This window comes from Tamandua tetradactyla, chromosome 5, assembly GCF_023851605.1.
Source record: "Tamandua tetradactyla isolate mTamTet1 chromosome 5, mTamTet1.pri, whole genome shotgun sequence".
Taxonomy (NCBI): Eukaryota; Metazoa; Chordata; class Mammalia; order Pilosa; family Myrmecophagidae; genus Tamandua; species Tamandua tetradactyla.
The window spans coordinates 159,073,055-159,088,905 of NC_135331.1; the positions used below are offsets into that span (position 1 = coordinate 159,073,055).

General features: G+C 34.7%; 1 protein-coding gene across 13 annotated transcripts in view; it reads left to right on the forward strand.

Moving 5' to 3' along the window:
- GRIK2 (glutamate ionotropic receptor kainate type subunit 2) overlaps window positions 1–15,851 on the forward strand; it is a 1,225,242-nt gene that overhangs the window by 484,084 nt on the left and 725,307 nt on the right. For all 13 annotated transcript variants that reach the window (XM_077162495.1, XM_077162496.1, XM_077162509.1 and 10 more), the window contains 2 exons: window positions 1,098–1,363; window positions 3,406–3,479. The gene's annotated coding sequence lies outside the window, so the exon portion shown is untranslated. The remainder of the gene's footprint in view (window positions 1–1,097; window positions 1,364–3,405; window positions 3,480–15,851) is intronic.

A 15,851-nucleotide genomic window follows, 5' to 3' on the forward strand; every position in this document is an offset into this window, starting at 1 on the left:
CATTTCTATCAATGTTTACCTGGGAGAATGGATCTGTATTGATTAGTACCAAAAAAAAAAAAAAAACAGAGGGTTCATACGTTTTCTCTCTGCTGGTCTCCAGAAAGGGGGTTGAGGGGAAAGTGACTTCTTTATCTCCATCACTGCAAGTGCTCCATTTATGGAAGTCCCGGGATTCATGCAAATTCTGGGAAGAAAGGAAGGAGGGAGAGAGTTAAGGAGGGAGGGAAACTATGGTCACCTTCAATTTGGTTGTGACCTGCTAGTTCCCACATAACTGGCAGGATTTTAAAAATGTTTTTGCCTGAAATAATGTATCATTCTGGGGTGGGAGGCAGATATGGTGATTATTTTGAGAAAATAGTAATGAGATTGCCCAATGGAAGGAGCAACATATTTGGACATTGTGATTTTGTGCTTTGAATAGGACTTTTAAATATGGAAATGTTTACATTCTGTTAGTATTACACTTCTAATACCCAGCCATTACTGTGATATAAAATGGTAAGGCTGAAAAGGATATTAGAAAATTATTTGGGTAAAACTTCCTTTCCCTTTAAAAGAGATAGTTTAAACTATAAATATGTATCTTCATGAAAATCATGTGTTATTTTGCCCACTCTACGTTATTGTGCCTAATAGGATGCATGTTCAATTATAAAAAGGACTTCTTTGTTTTCTTTTTCACTATACTTACTCCTATAACCTAGAATAGTGTCTCAAACATAGTAAGCAAGCAACAAATATTTCTTGAATGACTGAAGAAATTAATATGTGCTTAGGAGACTAGCAGGATGAAATGAGTGAAATTTGCATTTTAAACCTGCACACTGTATATGAAGGAATTGCCCCCTGAAAAGGGCAAACTTACCAAGATCAATTGATAATACTACTATTGCTAAATGAGGTATTTGAGTGAAGGCAATGGTTCTTGTTCAGTTTATGTATGTGTGCATGATTCTCTCTTCCTTGAGGATATCACTAATGGATAGCTATATAATTAAAGAGGCTTAAGAAAATTATTGACAACCAATATAGATTTCCCTTATTTGTGCATAAAGACTTACCCTTGTTTTCTAACTAAAAATCTTTTGCAGATATCAGCTTCCAAACTGCTTCTTATGCTGCATGTCACAGAAAGTCTTGGCTCCAAAAGTCTGAAATGTTGGTCTACCTGCCGTTGCCAAACAGGTGTATGACCTCAGCACATCATTTGACTTCACTGGGCTTTGATTTCTCCATCTAAGAAGATAATTTAATTTCTCCGTCTAAGAAGAATAACATATGAATAGCATATTCAATCAATAATAGCATATGAACCTACATTCTAAAATCTATGTTTACTGCTGATTTCATCCTAGAGGTATACGATTATATAATACTTTAGTGCATTTTAGAACTGTGTCTTCTTCTCTACCGTGCTTAGTGGTCCCACTGCAGTTGATTAAGTGAACTATCATCACCAAGCCTCTTCTGCTCTCCCCCTGGAGAGCTGTGCTTGGGAGAGCGTCCACATCAGTGGGCAATGACCCACCCTTCAGTCACTGAGATTGGCTGTTAAGACAACCTATCCATGATGTCTGTCCTTCTGATTTGTATAAATAGAACTCATATGTAAGTCATGAATGTACACAAGAAATTGGAAATAAGGTATCTCCAAGTTCCTATCTCAAAGCTATTTACAACACAGATCCCTCCATTACTTGCTCTGTATTTGTGTGCATGCTTATCTCTATATACACATATATACTAATAGGTGTATTTAGATATATATTAAATATGTATCTTATATAGTTATATACAATATACCTCTATACATGTATTTTATATATGTATATAATATATATTTTATAATCCATAATATATGTGGAATGAATATTTAAACATGAGCACCTACCAGTACAGAGGAAAAGAAAATATGATCCTAAGTCAGAAAACCATCAATCCTTTCAGAAACATAAAGATTTTTATAAGCAAAAGAGAGTGAGATTTTTCAGAGCCACAATAGTATCAATTAGTTCACAAATCAGCTCACTAGTTGCAAGGAGAAAGACCAACTCAAAAATCTAGCCTGTTCTCTAGGGTTACAAGAAGTTTTGTCTATTCACCGCATTTTAAGTCCTGCTAACCACTTCTACATACTTCAGGATAATGGCTCTGATATCAAAATCTTTCCTGATTTTGAGCCTCATTTCTTTTTTTTCCTACCATTCATTTAGTCTTAATCATATACTTTTAAAGCCTCTTAAAATTTCCTCTTTTCAATGTATTTAATCACTTTTTCTATAAGTATTTGAAATTTTTTTTAAAAAGTTCCTCTCATTTATGTAAGTTTAGATTAATCATACCATTCTCTGTCTTTCTCCTTTTCTTTCTACTAACATTGAAGAGTGTGATAATCCCCTGGCAGGGATTTAAAGTTTATGTGGTTAATCCAAACAGCTGTTTAGTTGATATTTGGAAGCTCACTGAAGCAATATCCGGTTTTCAAGGTAAACAAAATTTCCCCTTCCCCTCAAAATTGTTGGATGTTTTGAGTTTTCAAAGTCAATGACTTTGCCAGCTCCCTTGATCCCATTTTATAAACTTACCATCATCTGCAGACATTTACCAATAGCCCCGTGTTCCAGGTTCCTGGGAAATAAAGGACAAAAAGTTTTGAGAAATTGTCCTAGATTTCAAAGGAGAGATCATAAACACAAACATATTTTTTAAAGTGTACACTAGTAGCATATTATAAATATTAAATAAGTGAGAGAAATAATAACTATAGGATTTCAGAAATTGATGTTGAGGTAGGCAAACAACTTCACAGAGAAGTTGAACAATGGTCTTCTAGGCTTCCATCCCACGTCTTGAGACCCAGCCATTCAGTGATCTATGGACAACCAAAGGATCTACAGATGGACGTAAGAAATGTCAAGAATTTCCTGAATTTGCTTGGGAATTTTTGTTTTTATGTCTGTTGTAGTTTCCTGATTGCTGAAACAAATGCCATAAAAGAGGTTGGCGTAACATCAGGTATTTATTTGCTCAGGGTTTCAGAGGCTAGAGCACTTGCTTTCTCCCAGGGTCAGTGTCTTCTGGCTGGCCGGCAATCTAATGAGTTCCATGGCGATGCACATGGAAGCATCTTCTCCTTTCTCTTCTGGGTTCTGTTGATTTTCATCTTCTTGCTTCTTCTGTGGCTTTTTTCCTGCATCCAATTTCTTTTGCTTATGAAGACCTGAGACATATCAGATTAATGCTTACCTTCATTCAGTTTGGGTACATCTCAACTAATAATATCTTCAAATGTCATATTTACAAATGGGCTCACACCCAGAGGACCATGGTTTGGGATTTTAACATATCTTTTGTGTCAGAAATGATTCCATCCTAACAATATCCTTTTCTATTTCCCAGTCAGCATTCCAGAGCAGAAAGACCACTTTTCTTCTGTTTTTGGCTTTGGCTCATGACTCGACTCCCAGTTTAGGGTAAGTTTTGCCCAAGGCCTTGGGATAATCTAGTTCCTAGATGTTTGCCTCCATTCTAACATCAGCATTGACCCATTATCTGAGTTCCTGTTTTGTAAATCTGGGAGTAAGTTCTTCTCTTATGTCTCACATTCCCACTACCTGAACATCTGCTGGGCTTTTGTGGATGAGTCTTTACCTCCCTCTCCATCACAATTCTCCCAGAATATGAATTTCCTGTCCCTGAGCCATATTCTCAGAACTAATTTTCTTATATATATTGCCAGATCTCCAAATGCTAGCCATTTGTCTACCTTCTTTTTTTGTTATCACCAAATTAGTGAAATACCTAATACAAATTGAGGTGAGTGGTAGGAGTTTAGTGAGAGATATATAAAACATACTAGTAAGACGTAGGGTAAGAGGTAGAGGATGCAGTTTAAGCAGAATTAAAGAAGTGGGAATCCCATGGCATGTTTAGAAAGGAAAAAGTAGTTATGTGATATAGTAAAAGTCCAAATATATTTATTGCTTTTGATTGGAATAGAAAGTTGTTTATTTTGTTTATAACATCCCTTGAAATGGAACTTCTTGAATTGAAAAATTTTGCAAAATCTTCACTATCCTTGGTAATTGGTTCCTCAGAATCATTATTTAAAGCTTCATTGAGTTCTACTTATAAATGATTCATAATTACATGTATCTATTAAGAGAGTGCAATATTCATGGTACTTAGTATCCAGTGGGTTCTTACACTTTTTCACCATCATATTATAATATTTTGGAGCTAAAATATGGTGGTAAAATGCCAAGATTCAAAACTAAATCTTTCTGGAAATAACACACATTGCAAATAACCCATAATTGTCACACTAGTAATTTTATACAATACTATGGAGTTGTGTTATCACAAAGAATCTATTTTATTTGGCAATTTTTATTTCTAGATGTGTTTTTGTTATTTAAAATATGAATGTTTCAACTTTGAACCAATTTAACATGTGATCTTCCATTTTATGAAATGATTATTAGCAGCACAAGTCCTAACTTTTAATCTAGGTTGAGTTTAGCTTGTAATTTTTAAAGTACTTTTATGATTAGAAAGCATTTTTCAGTGATAATTAAAATTGTATTAAGTGAATCTTGTAAAATGTAACACCATAAACTGTTACAGTGGTGCTAATATGATAAATCTCAAAAGCAATGAATGTCATTAGCACTTTAAGTACATGAAAAACAAACATAAGGGAGGCTATAGAAGCAAACATAATGGTAGCTCTTAAAGTTATAAATGCTGGTCAGTAATACTGATTTAAAGGTTAGCATATTCTAAGATTCTTCTGTGGAGGTTACAGGTTCTGAAAGCATGTTCTCTGTCCTGGTTTATTAGAAGAAAACATTGAAATCACTTTGTTAAAATATTCGCCTTTGAATAAAATGAAAGTATGAGTTGATTGCCTGAACACTTACCTACAGATAAAGAAGGTAAAAAAAATCATGGTAGAAACACAGTAAAATGCATGATAATTTCATGAACCTCCAACTCATGCTTCAGACATTATATAAATCTCTCTAGGAATTCCATTATTGGTCTAACTTGAATATATGATCAAAAAACTCCTGAGACCTGTGGGCAACACTAAGTCCTTTGCAGCCCAGAGTCCCCTTTGATGAAGGACATCTAGGGCATGAAGCTTCATGTAGCAGCATAAATCAGAACCACTGCAGAATGTCCTTGAGTATCCACTCCTCTCCAGGTTCCATAATGGTTCCAGTCCCCAAGGGGATCACGTCTCTAACATGCTCATGTTCACTAACTTATGTCAGGAAAGCCTCTGACATGCAGGCCACAGGGCTTTCTACACAAAATGAAAATTTTTATTTTAAGATCAAAAGTTTGAACATTTTCATGAAGTCATCCTCTAAACACATAAAAACATTGAAAGGGAATAAGTCATAATTTTGAAGTCTGCTTAAAGCGAGAGAAAGAACAAATACTTCCATTCAAGTACAACTCTGTCAAATTAAAGTTTACCTTATTAATATATAGTAGCATATGTATAATACCAAAAACAACTATAAATTGTTTATTTGCAAGTTTTAATTTAGTCTATCCTCATACACCTTTCTTTTCCTTAAAATTTTGGTTCAAAATGTGTTTTCTCAGCATGGAGAATTTCAGATCTAGTAGATGTGAATTTTGAGTCAGTTTTTGTGGTAGAAAACTGATAGAAACAAACACAAAAATGGAATGGAGCTTGGTTGAGAAAGAAGCCCAGGGAAGAGACCATGGGTAGAAGAGGACTTGTTCCCTGTCCCCAATATCACAGAAAAGCATCCCAGGTTCTGAACAAGAAATAAAAATGGTAATTCTCAGACACATACTGGGATTGTCCACAGTATGTTGGATTGTAGAAGATAAATTGTCATTCGATGACAGTGTAAGTGTTCTTTATTTGTCAAAGAAAAAGATAAAACAATAACTGACTAGTGTATCATCTTGTAGAAGCACCTAACACCATGCTCTCTCTAAGGAAGATCAAACAGTGTAGAGAGTTTTGCAATATTGCTTCAAAGAAAGGTGAGGTAAATAACTCTGAGCCTTCTGTGATAGGTGGGAAGCAGCTAACAGTGTCAGAGCTTTTCACAGTGCCAAGTCCAAGTCCCTCTGCTGTGTTCTAATTCATGCAGGCATTTGATGAGGCTAATCATCAAATAACCCCGAATGGATGAGGTTAATCCTAAATAACCCTGTGTCTTCATCTTTTAGGTAAGTTTGGGAGGTTAAGTAACCTACTCCTCTTTAAAACTCTGAGAAATGTTAAGAAGATTACCTACACTTTTTGTTTTTTTCTTTCACCTCAATAGGTCAAGTATACCAATTATTTTGTATCTTTGTTCACAAGTTATTTTGTATTATCTGTGATCTCTAGAAGCAGGACTCAACAATTTTAGGTTATAAAAGCAGAAAGACATTGGACATTTTTACAGGGGGCCAGACTCCACTTCAGTGTACTTATAAGATACAACATAACAAAATCAATATATGAGTCTTTTACTAAAACGACGGGGACAGAAGATCCTGGAAAAGCTGTAGCAAGCAAGGAAAAGAAAATGGGAGCTAATTGTATAATATGTAATTGTCCATTTTTAAATATGTAACATGTCCTTGTTATTCACTTTACTATATTTTTCTTTCCTTGTGATTAATATTAAAATATTTATAAGAGCTTTCACAAGCCCTCTCATATTAATTCCCTATAACACTTCTCATGGTCTTTAATTCTCAGTGGTGAATTTGTTCACAGTAGGGTTGGGTTATCATTTTATTCCCAGAGTGTTGTTTTTATATTAAAAGAAGGTCATGCTCTGACTTCCTTTCCTGATAATGGGGATGCATTTGAACTAATCCATCCAAACTTTTCATCTCATATCCCTTATTGCCAAGAGGTGGGCAATTATAGGTGAATTTGGGGAAGAGATTTTGTTGGAAAACACTTATGACTGGATTCAGGAGCATGGTGCCTCAGCCAACTGAACTAATGCCTCAAATAACCTTTCCCTGAGTTAACATATATTATATGATAATATTAGCAAATACATCATTTTAAGCTTACCTGGTATTTTAGTCTACCAAAGCTGCCAGAATGCAACACACCAGAGACAGGTTGGCTTTTGATGAAAGGGGATTTATTTAGTTAAAAACATTTAGTTCTTCAGAGGAAAAGAAAACATAGTTCTCAGAGGAAAAGCAGCTAACTTTCATCTCAGGTTCTCTAGCACATGAAGGCACAGGGCGATGTCTGCTGGCCTTATCTCCTGGCTTCTGGGTTCCAACAGCTTCCGCCAGGTGGTTCCTTTTTGTATCTCCAAATGTCAAGGCTGAGCTGCAAGTGCTGAGATGAGGTATGTTGAGGTGCTTGGGTTGTGCTGCATTGAGCGCTCTTCTGATGTCTCTCTTTTAAGCCTCCAGCTAATTAATTAAACATCATTCACTGCAGAAGGCACTCCCCTTAGCTGACTGCAAATGTAATCAGCCATAGATTAGTTCACCATCACCCGCTAATGATTCAAGTCCACAGCAGCAGAACTAGGCATATCACCTGGCCAAGTTGACACCTGAACCTACCACCCCACCCCACTCCCACCCCGGTATGGTGAATTGAGTTGTGTACCCCAGTTTGGACATGTTCTTGGTCCTAGTCTGCATTTTAATGTGTGTGGACCCATTATAAATGAGATCACTTCAAGATGTTACTTCAGTTAAGGTGTAGCATAGCTGAATCAGATTGGACCAAGACCAAGGACAGCTGGCATTCAGCCTCAGACTGCCACAGTCTTTGGAGAAAAAACATTGCCTTACTGTTACCTCAGTTTTGGACTTCTCCTAACCTCAAAACCATGAGCCAATACATTTCTATTTTTAAGCCAGCCTATTGTATGGTATTTGTTGTTTTAGCAGCTAGGTAGCTAAAATACCTAGTATTTTTTTGAGGGCTGAAAAAATGCTAGGTATTTTTGTTTCTTGATTTTATCAAGTTTCTGATTATTTTTTCACATACTATGGCAGTTTAGTATAATAGATTTCACTCCATTGCCAGTTCATTATACTAATAGTCAAGAAACATGCAGAGAATAGAAAACAACTTTGTGTCTCTAACTCCATCCATTAGCCACCCATACACCTTTCCAGATGTAAAGAGTTACTAATCTAAGTGTTAAAATTCTTGAACCACGTCATTGGTAGTCACGGACAACATGTATTAAACTTCATTACCTTATAATTTATCTTTTTACTCCATGTGGCTGAATTTAGTTTTAGAACAGGGAGTTACAATCCCAGATAGACTTTAAGAGATGCTAGGACCATTAACAATAACAAACACTTCAATATATCTAGAGCACTTCAATCCAGCTACCATAGTAGCTACCAACTACCATTTGGATGTGGAGCAAAAAGCATTATTTTATTAGCATGGACCCACTTTTAAAAAGTGTTGCATTTTGATCTTCATTTTTGACTATTTGTTTGAGTGACTGGGTAGAGCAGAACTTTTTGCTAAGTGTTGTAGGATGTTGACCCTGAGAAATAAACATTTGTGGTTTTAAACCATTAAGAATTAGGATTGTTTGTCACCATAGCATAACCCTAGCCCAACTAACATAACCTTCTGTAGTCTGTTTCGAATTTCTGTTCACTTTTCTGTCTACATTGCTCATCTTGCCTGTCTTAATTTTCTCTTTGGCTGTGGTATGAGACATAGTCTTGTGTTCTTCCCTTTAACTACTAGTAGATGATTTTAGGTCTGACTTCTAGTTAACATAAAAGCTAGGTTGTCTCTTTGAATCCAAACTGAGAGAGGAAAAGAAGGCACTCCTAGGTAATTTTATTTTTAATGCTGGATATACATTAGAATCACTTGGCAACCTTTAAAAAAAAGTCTATGCCCCACTCCATCCAAGATCAATTCATTGGGCCAGGGATTGGGCAGGCATCAATATTTGAAAAGCTTTTGCTTCTAATGAGCAGCCAGAGTTGAACCCTTTTGTGGACAAATGTGAGAGACTCCATTATCTTGTAACCCTTCAAGAAAACTCTATCTTTTTCATTCTGAGAAACTGCTTAGACTTTAGAATTAATGAATGACATGTATCTTGTATAGCGTTATGATGGCAGGTAAAAAATCATCAGTACTATTTGTATATAGATTTTATCTTATTGTTATTTATTATATTACTTCCTTCTTGATTTTCTTGGTTAAAATTTGTCTCCTCCCAATATATTGTAAGTTCCGTGACGTCAGAGACTTCTCTGTCTTATTTATTGTGCAGATAATATGGTCTTTACACCCAGAGCAGTTGCAGACACACAGCTGGTGCTCAATAAATGCTTGTTGAATGAATTAAAGGTCACAGGAAACAGAAGTACAAGATGAGTAGCAATTGGGAAGAGAATTTGCCAAAATATAACAAAAATGTATATAATAAAACACATCATAGTAAAACATAAATACTGTAATGGAAAAATGATAAGTCAAAAGACATGAACAATTTGTAGAAGAAATGCAGATTATTAATAACTGTAAAAGTAAACATTTAAACTCATTGTGAGTAAAGATATTCAAATTAATATACTAGTTATGTACAGATTTTTCTATCAAATTGACAAAGATTATTTGAAGGTAATATTCAATGCTAAGTAGGGTACAGTCTGACAGGGAGTGCCAGTTGAAGTGCAAATTAGGATAACCCTTTGGGAAAACAGCTATGCATAGAGAGCCCTGAGAATGCTAATTCATATTGACCAAGAGCTCCCATTCCTAGAATCTTCCCTGAGTAAATAAAAGTAAATTATTTGATCCAATATTTGCATACATAGATATTTATCCTAGCATTTTTTAAATAGTAAAGATTGCAAACAGCCTGGTTCTTAGACAATAGGGGAATTTAAATATATCACAATATGCTCTCATAAGAGAAACTAATAAAACCTTTAAAACCATGATTGAAACTGTTAATGTTAGAGGAAAATGTTCTCATTGTAATATTAAGGGGAAATAGGTATAATAAAATACTGAACTTTTTGTTTTAAACATATAACTTTGTATAAAGTGACTTTAGGTTCTTAATTTGACTTTTAATTTCTCATAGTTTTCCTTGTTGCTTTGCAATTTCAAAACTTTCTACCTGATTATACTTCCATGTAATCTGACCATTAATAGTAGCAGATGTTTATAGAGCATGTTCTATCCATGGGAGATACTATTCTAAGCACTTTCCAGGGAATCCTATGAAGTAGATATGATTATTGTCCCCATTTTACAGGTGAAGAAGTATAGGCAAGGAATGATAAGACAGCTTTCCAATGTCATGCAACTCATAAGTGTAAGTCCATACTCCTAACTCCTGTAGGATTTTATTTTTTAATAAATGTAGGAATAGTTTTAGGTTCTGAGGATGTCTGTATTAGGGATCATACTTTGGACAGAGTTCATCCCAAATTTAGTTTTTTATGGAAGTAAAGGGATTTTAGACATCAAATGTGATTTCTTGCTTTTATTGATGAAAAATTATTTACATTTGCTTGGTTTACAAAGCATTTTATATATGCCATTCTGTTTCAAAATAGAAGCCCAGAGAAGTTACATGATCATGGTTCTAACCACTCTTAAGGCAGAGATGAAACACGGTCTGGTCCTTTTGGTCACTTTTCTCTACAACCACTGACTTGACTAGCAGCTTCCCTAACGACCTATTATGGATCAGACAGCATCTTCCACTCGGGGAATTTGCCTTTGGAATTCACCCAAATAGTCTTCAATGACTCCAAAACTATGAGCTCTTGTGTGGTTCTCTAAGTCAGGCTTCTCCTAACTAGAAGAGGGACAACAGTTTCAATTCATGGAATGTGTGTTCTGCCAGGAGTAGGCAATCTCCTCTTTACCAGGGAGTCCAGGGAAAGGCCTCTTCTGCTGCTTAATCTGTTATCTATCCACGTTTCTTCTGTTAGGGGCATCAGAGGCCCCTTCAGAGAAAAAGGGAGACTAGTGAGGAAAAAAAAAAAATCAAGCTTCTCAGGAGCAAGGGATTGAGTAGACTAAAGATTTGCTCATCCTCTGGTACACAGAGCACGTATGAAGTGCCATGTACTAATTTTACCCCAGGTTTTCCAGAGGTTTTCACTCAAGGATTTTGCCAGGCAGAGGGTGGATATACATATCTATGGTTAAAGCATCACCTCAAGCCAGCTCCTTGTCTTTACTCCCAATGCAATCAAAATGGCTGTGTGTATACCGATACAATTAATAATGATAGTGCTAAGATTTACTGGCTTTAGATATTTCTGAAGCTTCCACTTAGGTATCATTTTGTCTTCCTCTTTCAAACAAAATCGTCCTTGATATTTTTATTTAATAACATATCATTATGAACTTCTCCCAAGGCGGCGGTGAGATTTCCTTCATATTAGCTTCATTTAATAAGGAATTTTAGGATAATGAAGGATGAAAATTACAATATACATGTAAAAATTCTCCTATTAATGAAGCATAACATACTATTGGACCCTTCATGGAATTTTCCATCACCAAATCAAGGCTCATCATTCTACACCTGAGCACCACAATTCCTAGAGTTCCACGGCATGTTTTAATAAGAGAAATGCCCCCTTTTGTTTTATAAAACATCATTTTCCTTATCTGGCCATCTTTTTTCTTGCTAGTTTTTATTATGGTCAGAGACATTCATGTTTTCAAATATAAATTCCTTTTAGATATATTTTTTTCAACTGGAAGGGATGAGGTGTGGAAAGGGGTTTGACTGAGAAGTTGTTTAGTAAGTCTTGCCAGAAAATTTGCATTGGAAGGTGTTCAATGAAATCGTCCCTACGTTGGACTTATGATACAAACCATGACATCTTTAGCACAAACATCATGATATTTTGAGATGCTATTTATATATATTGTGACAATCCTTATTTCTTCTTATCTCAGTGGTGGACTGACATATTGGAGATCCTGTCGGAGAAAGGCAATGATTTATTAGTGCTGTCACTGATCTTCTTAGAATTAATTTCTGCCTGCTGTGTTCTCCTGCTGGACTTTGTGTTTGACCCTCTGTCTTTTATTTATAATTGTCCACAACTGTCTCACTCACTAAGCTGTCTGGTGAGAGAAAAGGGATGACAGTTTCTTTATGATTATACCCCATGTATTTAGCACAGAACCTAACATGTTAAAGGGACTCAATTGTATTGGTTGAATGGAATTGATTAGAATGATAGGATAAATATATTAATGCCCAGTAGTGACCTTAGTTTATTCTATGACTGACTAAGTACTTATCAATTCAGAAAAAGAGTGAAAAAAAAGTTTGAATAGATTTCAAATGTCAAAATCAGGTTTACTCTTGGGTATAAATTCACTGATTAAAGTTTTAAAAAGAATCTCATATTGATCACATAGGTAAACCCTGTAGATATTAAGAACTGAAAGCAATACAAAACCACATTTAAAAAAATGCAATGAAATAGGGGTACATGGAGTGGTTCAGTGGTAGAATGCTTGCCTGCCATGCGGGAGACCCGAGTTTGATTCCTGGCCCATGTACCCCCCCCCCACAAAATATATTGAAATAGAAATTTATAGCAAAAATTGAAACCAAAACAACTGAAAGCAGCTAAAAAGAAACTCTCTCCTGTGGGATACACAATTCTTAGGTCACGGAAGAGATCAAAACAAACTGAAGAATTTTTAGAAAATAAAGATACTGCATTGTAAATCCAAAGCTATGAGATATGGCTTAGAATATATATCCAGAGGAAAATTCTGACAGTAATTTTTTTTTTTTTTTTTTGGCATGAGCAGGCGCTGGGAATCAAGCCTGGGTCTCTGGCATGGCAGGCAAGAACGCTGCCTGCTGAGCCACCATGGCCCACCCAGTAAACATTTAATTTATTTAACATATAAGAATAAAATGCATTACTTAAATATTAAACTCAAGAAATTAGGAAAAGAAATGTTAACTCACAGAATAAAAGGAAAATAATTATTAAAATAAAGGTGTAAATTAAAAATTAAAAACGTGCTGAATGGTTTCCTGAAAAAAATCCTTGTTGAAAAACAAACAACGAAGGAGAAAAAAAAAGGAAAGGAAAACATAAATAGGAAGAAGAAAAAATATGTATATTGACTTAAGTAAAATATATATTTTTAAATGTTCAGTTTTCTTTGCACATCTTCATATTAAAGAATATGGAAAATTCCAAAATTAAGTAGTTTTTTTGGGAAATAAAAATGATAAAAATTTATCAGAAAAAAAGAAAGAAAATACAAATAAGCAAATAGCAATGAGATAAATTGGGGAGATTTTAAAAAATTCATCCCCATCCCTGACCTCTTACAAATAAACCAACAAAATAATAGAAGCCAGTAAATAACCCTTGAGATGCAGAGTGGTTTAGGAGGTGATACAAGATACTGATCCTCCCACTTCCCACATGAGCACATCTCCTGTTGTCTCCGAGCTCTCTCCTCTCCAGCCAATTGACTTCCTGGCTCTTCCTTCACTTCTTCAGAATCTCGGCACTAATTGCCTTGTCTTTCTGGAACACCTTTTCCCTTAAGTACCTGTACATTATTACTGGAATAAAATAGATGACAAACAATAATAGAGTAATTATTTAGCCTTTAGAAAAATGGGAGATTATATTTCCTATTTCACTCCTTATACTAAATAAATTTTTATGGAGATCAAAGCTTTAAAGATAAAAAAAATAAAAGCATAAAAGACCTAAAAGAAAACATAGGTTCAGAACTGATAGTTTGCACAAACCAGTATAGGCATATTAGTGGCATGAAATATAGACAGTTTTAATGTACAGATAGATCTAAACTCAAATAGGGGCAGTGGTAAATATTTTGAGGCTACTCTCGCACTGTTGTATAAATTTATATATGGGGAAAATCTTACTAAGCATGGCACAAGCAATTTTGTGGCAAAAATGTCAATTAATACCAAACTTAAAAACAATCACAACCTGAGAAAAATATTTGCAATAATAAACAAGACTAAGAATAAATATACAAAGAGATCTTAAATAATCTATACAAATAATTTATATAAATTACCCAGTAACTTTGGCAGGAATTAAAATGCAAATTAAAATAATACAATGTTCTCATCTAAAGTATTCTCAAGTATTAAAAGCATTGATATTCAGTGTTAGCAAACATGTAAAAGACATCTTTTTTGCAACAATAAAAGATGTAAAAGACATTTTCATTCATTTTGGGGAAAGGAAAAAATACCATAATCCTTTCCTAGAGAAATTTGTTATTAAAAATTTAAACTATACACCCCCTTTGACCCAGGAATTCCTGTAGAAAATTTACAGTACAGAAATATTCAGAAAAGTGCAAGTGCAAGAACGTTTATGTGAAAGAGGAAAGAAAATTTAAAAATTACATGTCTACCAATCTGGTATTAGATAAGTATTTTGTGCTACAGTCATAAAATATTCTGCTATTGTTTTTAGAGATGAGATTTATTGACTTGTACTAATGTAGAAAGATTTACATGATATATCATTAAATAAAAAGGATAAGCATCAACACATTATGTTTGGTAAGTTTCTCTTTCTGCAAAATACACATGTATAGCTTCTATCTAAACATACAACCCATGTACACACACACACACATATACAGATCATAAAATAGGAATTATGTTCATTATTATTCACTAATTCTTGGGTTTGGTTATTGTGGTGATCTGGAGCTATGTACACCAGAAAACATCTTCTTGAACTAATCCCTTCCTGTGGGTGTGAATACATTTGTGAGTAGGATCTTTTGATGAGATTATTTCAGTTAAAGCGTGACCCTAATCAATCAGGATATGTCTTAATCCTTTCACTGGAGTCCTTTATAAGCCAAATGAAATTCAGAGAAAGAAAAACGAAAGCCACAGAGGGAGTAGTCATAAGCTGAAGGTCAACTGGACCTAGAAGCTAGAAGAGAAGACAGAGGCCAGGAAAGGCACCCTGTGCAGTGCCATGTGACCGAGAAGCCAAGGACCAAGGACCCGGCAGCCAGCCCCAGAATGCCTGTCTTTGGGAAGAAAATATTGTCTTGATGATGCCTTGATTTGGGCTTTACCTAGTCTCGAAACCATGAGCTAATAAATTCCCATTTTTTAAGCCAACCCATTGCATCGTCTTTGCTTGAGAAGCCAACAAAACTATTTCTAAACCATACTTTTTAAAATGTTGCAAAATTTTAAGTGTGTGTATTTTTTTAAACTTTAGGCAAAACGTGCAGTTTTTAGAAAGGAAGCAGTAGTATAATGATATCCCTGAAATATATTTTAGGTGTTTGCTTCATATAACAGAGTTTCAGGACTACAAGTCAAGCTGAAGAATGTATAGTCTTTCTAAACATAGTTTCTGGTTTGCTCTCTGGGTAATAGATGGCAAATGTACAATCTGATCTTTCTTGTATGAGTTCTGAAACATATTGCCTTGAAGAAGATGAGCTCCAAGCAGAGTTTTACTTATTAACTTTTTTAAAAAGTAACTTTTTTTATTTGTGATTTTCCTTATTTTATCTTTTGAAACATTTTATTTCTATTGATGTTTGAAAAATATTCTACAAATAAATTGAGTGTGAGGAGTTTCATTAAAAGTATTTAGTAATATGTCTTTTTGAAATGCTAATATTTGGAACATCTTTAAACTTTTAGTTCACATCAGTCTCCTGGTTACACTGAATAAATTGGAACATTTCTACTTAGCCAGTTAACTTCCTTGAGGAGGAAGCTTTAGCAAGGAGCTTTTATCCTTACGTATACCCAAGTCACTTTATACATTTTAAAAGATCCTGTAATTCTACATGA